The 11,586-nt window shown below is 41.0% G+C and overlaps 1 long non-coding RNA gene across 1 annotated transcript in view; it reads right to left on the bottom strand.

Annotated features, from left to right (window-relative positions):
* Positions 1–9,082: 9,082 nt before the first annotated feature.
* LOC140133999 (uncharacterized) overlaps positions 9,083–11,586 on the bottom strand; it is a 35,866-nt gene continuing 33,362 nt past the window's right edge. Inside the window, exon 3 of the long non-coding RNA XR_011856018.1 lies at positions 9,083–9,153. This is a non-coding gene — a long non-coding RNA (uncharacterized lncRNA). The remainder of the gene's footprint in view (positions 9,154–11,586) is intronic.

The raw sequence follows: 11,586 nt of genomic DNA, 5'->3' as shown, positions 1-11,586 counted from the left end.
AAGGAAGAGGTTGGGAGACCCCTCTTCTCAAGATGAAGCTCTCTTGCGGCTCCAGCTGGATACATGACTTAAAACTAAATATTTGTCACAATCGTTTACCAATGTTCTGTTATAGAAACAAGGGACTGAAACTCACTTTTGATACCTCAGCAATTTACCTGACCAAAACACAATTGTAATGTCACAACTTATTTGTCATTTGGGTTTTACGAAGATTCATTGTAAATGTAATGAATGAGGAGCAAAACCATCATATACTGCCACACTGTACCAAAAATACCACTTTCACAAAAATACCAAAATACCACTTTTTTGCCATTTTGAAAAATATAAAAAATTCCATAAAAAGTGATTGAAAGGCTGTACAGTCCTAAAAATTGTAGCATTAAAAACTTCATCAAAAGTCGCAAAAAATGACACCACCAGTAACAAAGCATGAAAAAGTAATTAGCGCCAGAAAATGGCAAAATGAAGAATTCTTTTTTGTACTGAAGGTTTTAATGTTTGTCAATGTATGAAAACATATAAAAACCTATACAAATTTGGTATCACTGCAATCGCACCAACCCAAAGAATGAAGTAGATTTGTAATTTGGGGTTCACATTGAAAGCTGTGAAATCCAAGTGCACAAGAATACAGTGCAAATGCGTTTTTTCACCATTTTCACAGCATTTGGTATTTTTTTCTGCTTCCCAGTATACGGCATGGAATATTAAAAACTGTCACTATGAAGTGCAATTTGTTATGCAGAAAAAAGCCCTCACACAGCTCTTTACATGGAAAATTTTTTTGAAAGGTCGGGAGTGAAAAATGCAAACGCAAAAACGGAAAAGGGCCTCAGCGGGAAGGGTTTAATACCTGACTGAAACAAGGAAATTCCTAACCAATTCATCAGTAACTGATGACACCATGGACATGTGCAACATCCCCCACCGGGGCCTAGCCCTTGAGGTGAGGCCTGGAGACAGCCGGAGCCCGCGGTACCGGAGTGGCTGGCGGTTGCGGCCGAAGCACGCTATTGTCACGGTGCTTGGTACGGGGGAACCGGAGGGCTGTCCTACAGCCTGGCAGGTCTCCAGCAGGGTGGTGTTGGCAAGAAATGATGAGGGAGAGGCTGCTATAGCGGATCTCCCTGGGGCAACCCCTTAATGTCCCGAGTGTGAGTCTCTGGGTGATGGACAGGGTGCCGGTGATGAAGGCAGCCATATTAGCAGGGACCAGACGGAGACAGAAGTTGAAGAAAACAACTTACAGTTCTTTATTTGAACCGGCAGGAACCGCAGCAACGTGCCTTTAACAGGTAGATGGAGTGCTGAGATGTGAGTTGGAGGGAGCCTCAGGAGATAGTTCACCAGCCTGGATGTAGAGGGCAGGCTGGGAGGTAGCTGTGTCCTGGTAGGAAGCTTCAGCTTGTCCTGTAGGGCTTCAGGTATCACCTTTAAAGGTAAGATGATACCCCTTTTCCTCACTACACTAACTCTAGTCTATTAGCTCCACTCTTCAGAGGCAGGGGCTAGGCTCTTCCTGCTCTGGTATGGGCTAGACAGAGATTACTCACTCACTCCCTGATCTCTAGGATTCCATACTAGAATAATCTCTAGAACATTCCTGGCCAGGGGGTTTTATTACCTCCCTTTGGTCAGGTGGTGGCTGCTCCTCCAATCACATCTCAGCTTACAGAGGACAGGATGTAACACAGATGATTGGACAATAGCATCTTGCATCATACAAAATACTTAACTTCTGCCTTGCCAGGCAGGATTCACCACTGCAATACCCCTATGTCCTATAAGGACCATGTAGTTTGATGTGATTACATGCAGGTGGGACGTATTCGCAAACACTACCTTGCCATTGCATCGGCGAGGGTGTTGCACATGTAAGCCTACATTGTTGGACTGTGGTTCCTAGGGCCCTCCAGTGATATTGTTTCTGGCAGTCCAGTCCCCTCCATACTGCTAAAGAAAACTGTGACCTATAGCGAGTGAGGTTCCCTACTATCTGCATGAAGATTTCTCCTGCTGCAGAAGTTTCTACCAGTAAATGGCTTCTTGCAAATCTACATCTCCACACTGCACCCCTAAGATATCACAGTATACTTTCAGTATAAAGTCACCTGGGTAATACTTATTTACCATACTATGCTCTACACAAATGGCAAAAAATACAAATATCCTCAATACAAAACTATGCATATGACAAATATTACACTGTGACCCCAAGAGGTCGCACTAACATTTTTTAAGGACAAATGTAATATTTTCAGTGATACAAAGAAATAACTCATAGGTATATATGATGGTGGTAGATGGTTATTTATGCAAGAAAATAATTTCAACCTGTGGTATGTGTTTGAATAGCCAAATTAGGCAATTATAGTTATCTTACATTGTGCATTAAAAACAAGAGGTGCTCAACCTTTTCCTATCTCTCCAGAAACTATAACATACAGACAAGACTTTGGGGACACCTCTGACCAACCCGGACCAGACTATGGCTCAAACCCCAGACCCCCCAGATCAGTCTCTCTTTTCAGATGTTGCAGATGGAAACAATATTTAATTTAATTTAATTTAATTTATTTATTTATTTTTAGTTTCATTTTTTCAACTGGGGCACCAGAAAGCAGGGAACACATTATACGTGTTATGTCCTTTTATACAGATAACATATAACAGTGAACTTATGGTAATACATATTATGACCAGTGATCTGCATATACAAACATGCAGAGAAAATGCACATGCACCTTCTTGCATGCATCTCACCCCTTCTGGTGCAACTCTGCTCCAGGAATCCCTGTGATTTCATCAATAATGTTACTGGACCCCCCTGCAGGCCAAGTACTCAGTATAAGTAACTAAAAGAGGACACTTCAAATAACAGAGAAGCAGACGTTGGTTAGTATCTGGTTACAGCATAAATCAAGCACATGGCAGCGCTTGGCTATCCACATGGAGGGAGCAGTGTGTGTTTCCATCCCCCAGCATTGGCATGAACTGCCCGGATGCCCAGAAATATGTGATCCCACATAGCACTCCTGGGCACACGTCATCAGCCCTTGCCCCTGCTTCACTTACGTCATCAGCCCTTGCCACTGGGAAAAGGATGAAGATGGGGGTAGAATATGGAGTCCTGGCCTCTTTATTGTAAAAGTATGTGTCAATTCTCTCTCAGGCTATGAGCTGCAGTGGTGAAGGGACATCGTGAGGCTGCAGCTTTGGGCTCAGACAGCGGGAGAGGGGAGAAAATCCCCATGTGGATTTATTCACATGGGACTTTTTTTTTAGAAGTAAAACAGACCGTGCCCTCCTCCACAATTCATACTGTGTTCCCCTCCAATAATCTATACATGTCCCCTCTACAATCTATACAATTTTCCCCTCCATACTCCATACTCTCCCCCATTACTTTTCTAATGTATCTAGTAAAAAAATCATCTACTTACCTAAGTTGCCCTCTATCCTTGCTTTTTTCTACAGTCAGAAATGATGGGAACAGGATGTTCAGCTGAGTGATGACTTCATCACTCCACATAGAGGGTCACAGTACGACAGGCGCATGTGAAACCTCCTGGCTGTGTTGCATTTTCGTGTCAATTGCATCTGCGTTGTAAAGACCCGAATGCTATTAAAGGATTTAACTACAGTGATAGTATTCAATTGGCCTGATGCTGCTGTGTCCAATACCATTATTAATACTAGCAGGGGCCTCTGATAAGAATGGACTAAGTGCTGGATTCCTTGGTTCACTGATGGGTCTATCTGAGCCTGTAACCCTAAATGCATTGCAAATTAACAGCTGAGTAACCAGACAAGGCTGATCACTGTGATTCAACCACTTTAAGCATGTTTTCTACACATAAGCCCAATTACATACAATGGGGCAGATTTATCAAGCAGTCTGAAAGTCAGAATATTTCCAATTGCCCATGGCAACCAATCACAGCTCCCCTTTAAAATATTCATGAGCACTGGTGAAATGAAAGCTGAGCTGTGATTGGTTGCCATGGGCAACTGGAAATATTCTGACTTTCAGACTGCTTGATAAATCTGCCCCAATATGTATATATGTATATATTTATGCATTTGCTGTATTGTAAGAGCAATATCCCCCACCGGGGCCTAGCCTTTTGTTGGGGCCTGGAGGCAGCCGGGACCCAGAATAGTGGCTGGCGGTTGCGGCCTAGGCACGATGTGGTTATGGTGCTTGGTATGGGGACCGGAGGGCTGTCCTACAGCCTGGCAGGTGTCCAGAAGGTGGTGTGTGCAAGAAAGATGGAGAGAGAGGCTGATGTACTGGTTCTCCCTGGGGCAACCCCTTTGGTGTCTGTAATATGAGTCCCTGGGTAATGGATGGGGTGCCCTTGGTGTTACAGCCGTATCCAGGGATCAGACGGAGGCAACGTTGTGCAAAATAACTCACAGTTACTAGAACAACGGGCCAAACGATCTTGTTATAGATGCCGGATTGTTGGAGATTCTGGATTGCTGGAGTGGTCATGAAGAGTGATCCACAGGAGTGGGTTCACCAGCCTGGTAGTAGCTGTGTCCAGATATGGAAGCTGCAGCTTTGTCCTGGGTGTTCTGTGTGTAGCATTGAAGGTGTGTGTGGTCACTGACAATCTGCAAGGTGTGCTCTCTAGGAAGAGCTGGTGGTAAAGAGATGCTCCTATGTCAGGAGCGGGGGACCAACAGGCCTTGCCCCTTCCTATCCCTGGTCAGGTGGTGGCTCACTCTCCAATTACACTCCAGTTTACATGGAAGAATATCATTGGATGACAATCATTACATATCTTAACCCTTGCTGACCACTGCTAATTACCTCTATAATTCTGTATAATCCTTGAGGTGAGTTGTGAAGGCTCACCTGCTGGGAGAGAAACAGACTGAGGGGCTTATTCGCAACACTCCTCTGTCTGCACATTGGTAGTGGTGTTGCATAAGCATTTACTATACAGCAATGAGAAATTCTACATCCCTGACATTGAACTACTTGCAAAAATCCAGTGTTGATAAGAAGGCAGGGGATAGTAATTTAAGATTAATTGGGTTCATGTCTTGATGATGTTTGTTTAATGTCATTTCGACTTCCCTTAAGGAAATCAAGAAAAACATCTCTAATTGCTAATATTTCATTCGTTTTTAACGAACGGTTCACACATTTTTTTTAGCTTAATAATGAATTAAAATGCAATGCTATGTTCTGTGGCCTTTAAATAATGGTAATACTATATCTCTCCTTGTAAGTGAGGAGCATATTATGTATGTACTTCTTATGTGTAAGTAGTACTCCAAATGTGAACAGAAAATAACATTATAAATCTGCTCACAAGCCTTAGAAGTATCAATGAGATGCAGACATTTATTTTACTTAGGCAAAATTCACACTGCCGTGGGGGAGAGGAGGAGGAGGTGAGCGCAGCTCACCCCCGCCCCTCTCCATAGAAAGTAATGGCGCACGGCGCCGTAATACGGGGAAAGATAGGACATGTCCTATCTTTCCCCGGGCTACGGAGCGGTACGGTGCCGCACGTGTGCTGCACCGTACCGCTCCCGTACAGGGCCGTGAGCCCATAGAAGTGTATGGGGGACGTATATCGGCCGTATATACGTCGGCCGTATATACGTCCCCCATACTGTAGTGTGAATGTAGCCTTATAGCTATATGACTGTATGTATAATGTATTATGTATTATAACGTATCATGCCAATATGAATCGATTTTTACATCTCTGTATTAAACAAAGCAAGGTTTCATTGGCAATGTTATCAGTTTTCTGCTGTTATTGCTGGGGATATGGTCTTTAATTTTTTTCTAATCCAATGCTTAACTCATCACTAATTACGATAAGCGAACCCTCATCGTGGTCCGGGGTAAAACAGAGAAGCGGGTAGATGCAGCCAATCAGCTTGCTTTTTCTTCCTAGCTACCACAGACATTGGCTGTGACTGCAAGTCTAATCTTCAATGGTCTAAACCTGAGGCCGTTGCGTGTTTAATAAACAAGTGATCGCATAACCCAGTCACTGCATGTCTAATCTCAAAATGGTCAATTAGTCTCATGCCACAATCACTGCATTAATATGTTCAGATTGTGTAACAGCTCAGTTAATGCATTTCTATATTGAGATGGTGTGATAGAGCAGTAACTGCAACATGTCTCCAGGTACAACACTATGGGTCCTCCTCATTCAATTTTTGGGTTGGTAAATTGGACACTTGGCCAGAGCTTGCCTGGAGGTGTAGCTGTTGGCCTGGTCTGTGGCAACTGTCAGAGTGTATTTTCCGCACCACCAAGGTTGTCATCATTGACAAGTGGATACTCCTATCCACAGATAACGTGGACATTCTTACATTCCTCAAGTTGAACCAAGTATGGATGCCGATCGACTTGAAAGTGTTTGCTGCCTCTTCCACTTACACCACATCCACATGCAACTCCTCCTTCTTCTCCTGGACCTGACACCGGTTCCAACATTATTATATTATTTTATTTGGTTTACTTTCTTTTTTTTCATTTTTAATAATAATAATAATCATCATCATCTTTATTTACTGTATATAGCGCCATCACATTCCTTAGCGCTTTAAAAATCATTTACACATACACAAATAAATTAAAACACAACAGAGCACAAACATTCATATGGATCAAAAGGAGTGGGTTCCCTGCTCACAAGAGCTTATAGTTTATGAGGAAGAATGCTCAGACCCAGTCATCAGCCGTCATCTTATATACAAAGTCCAAGGTGAATGGGTCAGCAGCGAAGCCTGGAGCTTGGTGTCTTGGTGTCTGGTGGAGGAGGACACAGGATGAGTTAGTATAGAGGGTTAAAACGTCATGCAGTTAGAGTGTTATAGGCCTGCCTAAAAAGATGTATTTTAAGAGAATGTTTGAAACTTTGGAAGTTAGGTGTTAGTCTGATAGTTCGGGGCATTCCATAGAAAGGGTGCAGCTCTAGAGAAGTCTTGGAGACGTGAGTGGGAGATTCAAATTAAGATAGATATTAATCTATAATCACTGGCAGATCGCCCAGGTTGGGCGATAGACTGAGATGAGAGAGAAGAGGTGGGAAGGTGCATTATGTAGAGCTCTGTGGATGAGGGTTATGATTTTACATGTTTCAATTGTGAGAAATGTGTGTATTCTAGAGATGTTTCTGAGATGCATGTGGCAAGAGCAAGCAAGAGATTGAATATGGGGTGCAAAAAAGAGGTTGGAGTCCAGCACAACCCCAAGAGAGTGGGCCTGCTGCTTCAGCGTTATGGTGACCCCACAGACTGAGATGGAGAGGTTAGGAAAGACACTGTTAGTGGATGGGGAAAGTCAAGAAGTTCAGTCTTAGAAAGATTTTTACATGTGTTATTATTTTAAGTACTTTCCCTAGCCCATTTTTGTCATGGCCAGTGCAGCCCTCTACCCCTTACTACTCCAATTTTTAATTTATTCTTGTTAAAACTTGGGAACCCATTGATTCCATTTGGGTTTGGGGTCAAGTTTGGGTACCCGAAATAAACTTTCTTTCAAAGTTTGGCTAAACCTAAACTTCCACAGATCTGCTCATTGCTAATCTCTAACATTTCCACAAACTTTGCAACAATCATTGTACAAATTGTTATACTGCAAGAAACTTTGTAGTATATCTTCCACTTACTTTGGCACATATTCTTTATTTCCTCCTAATCTAATTTCTGCTGAATGCTGTCTTGCTAGAAATATGGAAATCTGAGGTGTCACATTACATAGAAACTCTAAGTGGTGAGGAGAGGAATTAGTGAGTTAAAGCACCTAGCTCTCTGTCCACCAGCTCTGAGAGAGAAAGCAGAGATGAAAGCTGCTGTAAAATACATTAGAAATAACATAATTTATAAAACTTCTTTATCTTTCCTGTTTATACACTGTAATATTTTACTTAAAATTTGTTAAAAGGTGTGTCAAAACTCTCAGAATGGGTTCTTGTGATTGATAGCCTTCTCTCCAGAGTTATTTCCTTTGGCTGATTTGGGTGTATGTTTGTGGAAGCTACGTGATTATATCTTGTTTCTGGGGTTCACAATAACCGAAGGAGGGCTAAGGAGCAGCACTGTATACAAAGTGAAAAAGTTTGGGTGCAGGTCCTCAGGAGAGGGTCTGACACCGACCCGTACATCCAAGAGAAAGTAGCAATGAAGCAGCACTCCGGAAATCCTTGGAGGACGGTGACGATGAGACGATTGGGATATATTGGAGCCCGTGGATCCTTGTGAGAGAGCATTGAACCCGGATGGGACTTATAGCAGGCGGGATTTCCTCTGGCCAATTGGCAGCATGTCGATTTGCATACCTTGCATATTTTGCTCACCGTCAGACCACCTGGTACCTTCCTGTGACGTCCTTCGATATCCCGTTCAGGTCATCCTGGGTTCCTTACCTGCCCTGGCTGCTCGGGGTTCTAATTTTGGGAGTTTACAGTACACAAGATGGCCACCACTGGCTCACTATTTCTTCTACGCATGTGCGGGCTATCTTCTCCGATTATGTCATCACACAGATGGACTTGCTTCTGGCCCGCGTAGCTAAATAGCACTTTATTCATATGTATATATATCTGGATATATTCGTGTAGCTATGTATGCCCCATGTTTTTATTTTTTGCACTTGAGCCCTTTATATACACGGATGGCCCGTTGGCTGTTCTGCTATTGGGTACGACGCTGTGGTGGCATCGTCCTCAGTTCACTCATAGCTGGTTATACTAGTCTCTAGGTACTTGCAGTGCTATTTTCTGTATTGTACTTGCTATGTTTTCTGACCATTGCTCTGTTATTTGACCACGCTTTAGCCTAACATTCTGTACCTCGCCACCATCTTGGATTTGCACCTCTTTCTCTATCTTGACAAGGTGTTTGCAAGACTTTAAAATAAGTAATCCATATGAAATCAGACCAGCTGTTGTGGTTGTGGCTCCTTAATAACTTCTTTATTTTAAGACACAGCTCCATACATTTAGGAGTGGCTTTGCTTGGTATTGCAGCTAATTCCCATGTGAAAGACATTAGAGGAAACTTGGGCAGTACTTGTCTTCATAGGAGTTATACTTCTCTATCTAGAATGTGATCAAGGAATTCTTCATATTAATTATTTGTGCTGAGTGAGAGGTTGGGGGGGGTCTAAGGAACAAGAACAGAATTTCAAGTCATTCAGCATTATACAGTTGGTTACATCTATTCAGATCAATGATAACTATAGAAAATTATTGAATTGTTTCAATATGTCTCATAAAAGTCTTGTAACCCGAAGGGACATTTTTCATAAGTAGTTTATGAGTGCGCATATGGGATATGATTAGTGTAACTGTTCCTGAAAATTGTCATAAATTAGATAAACACCATCTGTTGGGATATATTGTTATAATAAAATACTCTTCAAATCTGAACCGAAACCACCATTGACTGAGACGTCACTTACATGAGCACACATTGCTAAGTTCTGAGACACACTTTGTGATTCATTAATTCCCATGGTTTGTAATTTAGTAGCATTTGACAATTGTTACAGTTCACATAGCACTAAAGACATACCCAGCCATCTGTTTTTCTATTGTTTCACATCATAACAACTTAGAATAATTCTTTTCATCCTCAAATGGTTTAGGTTTGTAGATATGTTAGTGTTGTAGTCAAAGGGAATGAATAATCAGAAAAGGATGTACTTTATTTTTTCTTTTTACATGCCAAAAAATGTAAACCTGTTGCATTGTCTGTACATTATGCAACTTACATTCTGCATTTTCTAACAGGTTTCTTTTCTGCAGTCTGTCTACAAATTTGCAAAAGTAGCTGCTTTGACTCACTGCCATTGTCAGTTAGGGGAAAGGGAAAGTGACACAAAAATCCATCCCACCACTTTTCCTACCTACTGTACAACTACTTTAACCCCTTAACGCCAAAGGCACTTTTCACCTTCCTGACACGGCCCATTTTTTCAAATCTGCCCTGTGTCACTATAAGTGGTTATAACTTCGGAACACTTTAACATATCCAAGTGATTTTAAAATTGTTTTCTCGTGACACTTTGTACTTCATGTTAGTTGAAAAATTTTGGTGGTATGTTTTGCATTTATTTATGAGAAAATCAGATATTTGGTGAAAATTTGGAAAAATTCTTGATTTTCGAACTTCAAAATGTTCTACTTTTTCCATATGTAGTCATAACCGCAAAAAAACTTAATAACTAACATTCACTGAATATCTAATTTATGTGGACATGGTTTTTTATGCATACTCTTATTTTTGTAGGATGTTATGGGCCTTTAAACGTTAGGTGCGATTTTTCACATTTTCATAAAAAACGCAAAATCCTGCTATTGAGGGACCTGCTCAGGTTTCAAGTCACTTTGGGAGGCCTATATAAAAGTAAAACCCCATAAATTACCCCATTATAGAAACTACACCCCTCAACGTACATGAAACAACTTTTATGAAGTTTGTTAACCCTTTAATTGTTTTACAGGAGTTAAAACAAAATCGGATGCAATTTTAAAGTAAAATCTTTTTGGCTAAATGAATGTGTTTTTCAAAAAATGTACAAATTCTCAGTAGATAAAATACCAAAACGCTCCACAAAATTTGATACCCAATCCCTCCCGTGTATAACAATCCCCCATATGTGGTGGTAACCTGCTGTATGGGCACACGCCAGGGCATCAAAGAGAAGCTGTGCCATTCAGAGCAGATTATGCATTGTCACTTTTTATTGGCTATACAATCTTTATTTTTTTGGCAATTTGGATATATAAGGGCTTATTTTTGTGACATGAGATGCACTTTACAAATACTTTATTCTAGTGGGTCATTAGCTTATTGATGAGATTCTATTAACTCTTGAATGTATGGGTGAAAAGAAAATTGTCAATTTTGGTTTACTTTATTTTCGTATTTTTTTGGGGTCGTACACCGTTCACTAAAAATACTATATTATTTTTATTCTATAGGTCATCTCATGTTTTTGCATCGCCATATTTTCGGAGACGTAACTTTAATATTTTTTGGTTGACAGAGCTAGTTTGGGTCTTATCTTTTACGTGTTGAGTTGTTCTTTTCAGTGGTACCATTTTGATGCACATAATTTTTTTTATCACTTTTTAGAACATTTTTGTGTAGAGATTTTATGAAAAATGTACATTTTTGGCGTGTTTTTTGTGTTTTGTTTTTACGGCGTTCACCAAGCGGGTCCAATAATGGTTCTTAGTTATTGTACAGATTGTAACGGACACGGCGATACCAAATATGTGGGGGGTTTTGGCGATTTTGTGTTTTTTTCACTTTATTGCATGTGTATAGGGAATATTTGTGTTAAGGGGACTTTAACTTTATTTAATTAATTCTTTTTATTAAAAAATGATTTTATTCAATGTTTTTAACTTTTCTTATTAACTTTTACAGGTTAGATTGAACAATCGATCCACTGATCGCTTGTTCAAGCTCTTCTTCACATTGCACAGTGTAATACAGTAATGCTCTGTGTGTTAGAAGGCAGGACCCGGGACACACAGAGGAGGATCGCTCCTCTGTGTGGAAAAACAGAGGAAAAACTCCGATCCC

Source organism: Engystomops pustulosus, chromosome 5, assembly GCF_040894005.1.
Source record: "Engystomops pustulosus chromosome 5, aEngPut4.maternal, whole genome shotgun sequence".
Classification (NCBI taxonomy): domain Eukaryota; kingdom Metazoa; phylum Chordata; class Amphibia; order Anura; family Leptodactylidae; genus Engystomops; species Engystomops pustulosus.
The sequence above is the reverse complement of the archived record's forward strand: the minus strand, read 5'-3'. Positions and strand labels throughout refer to the sequence as shown.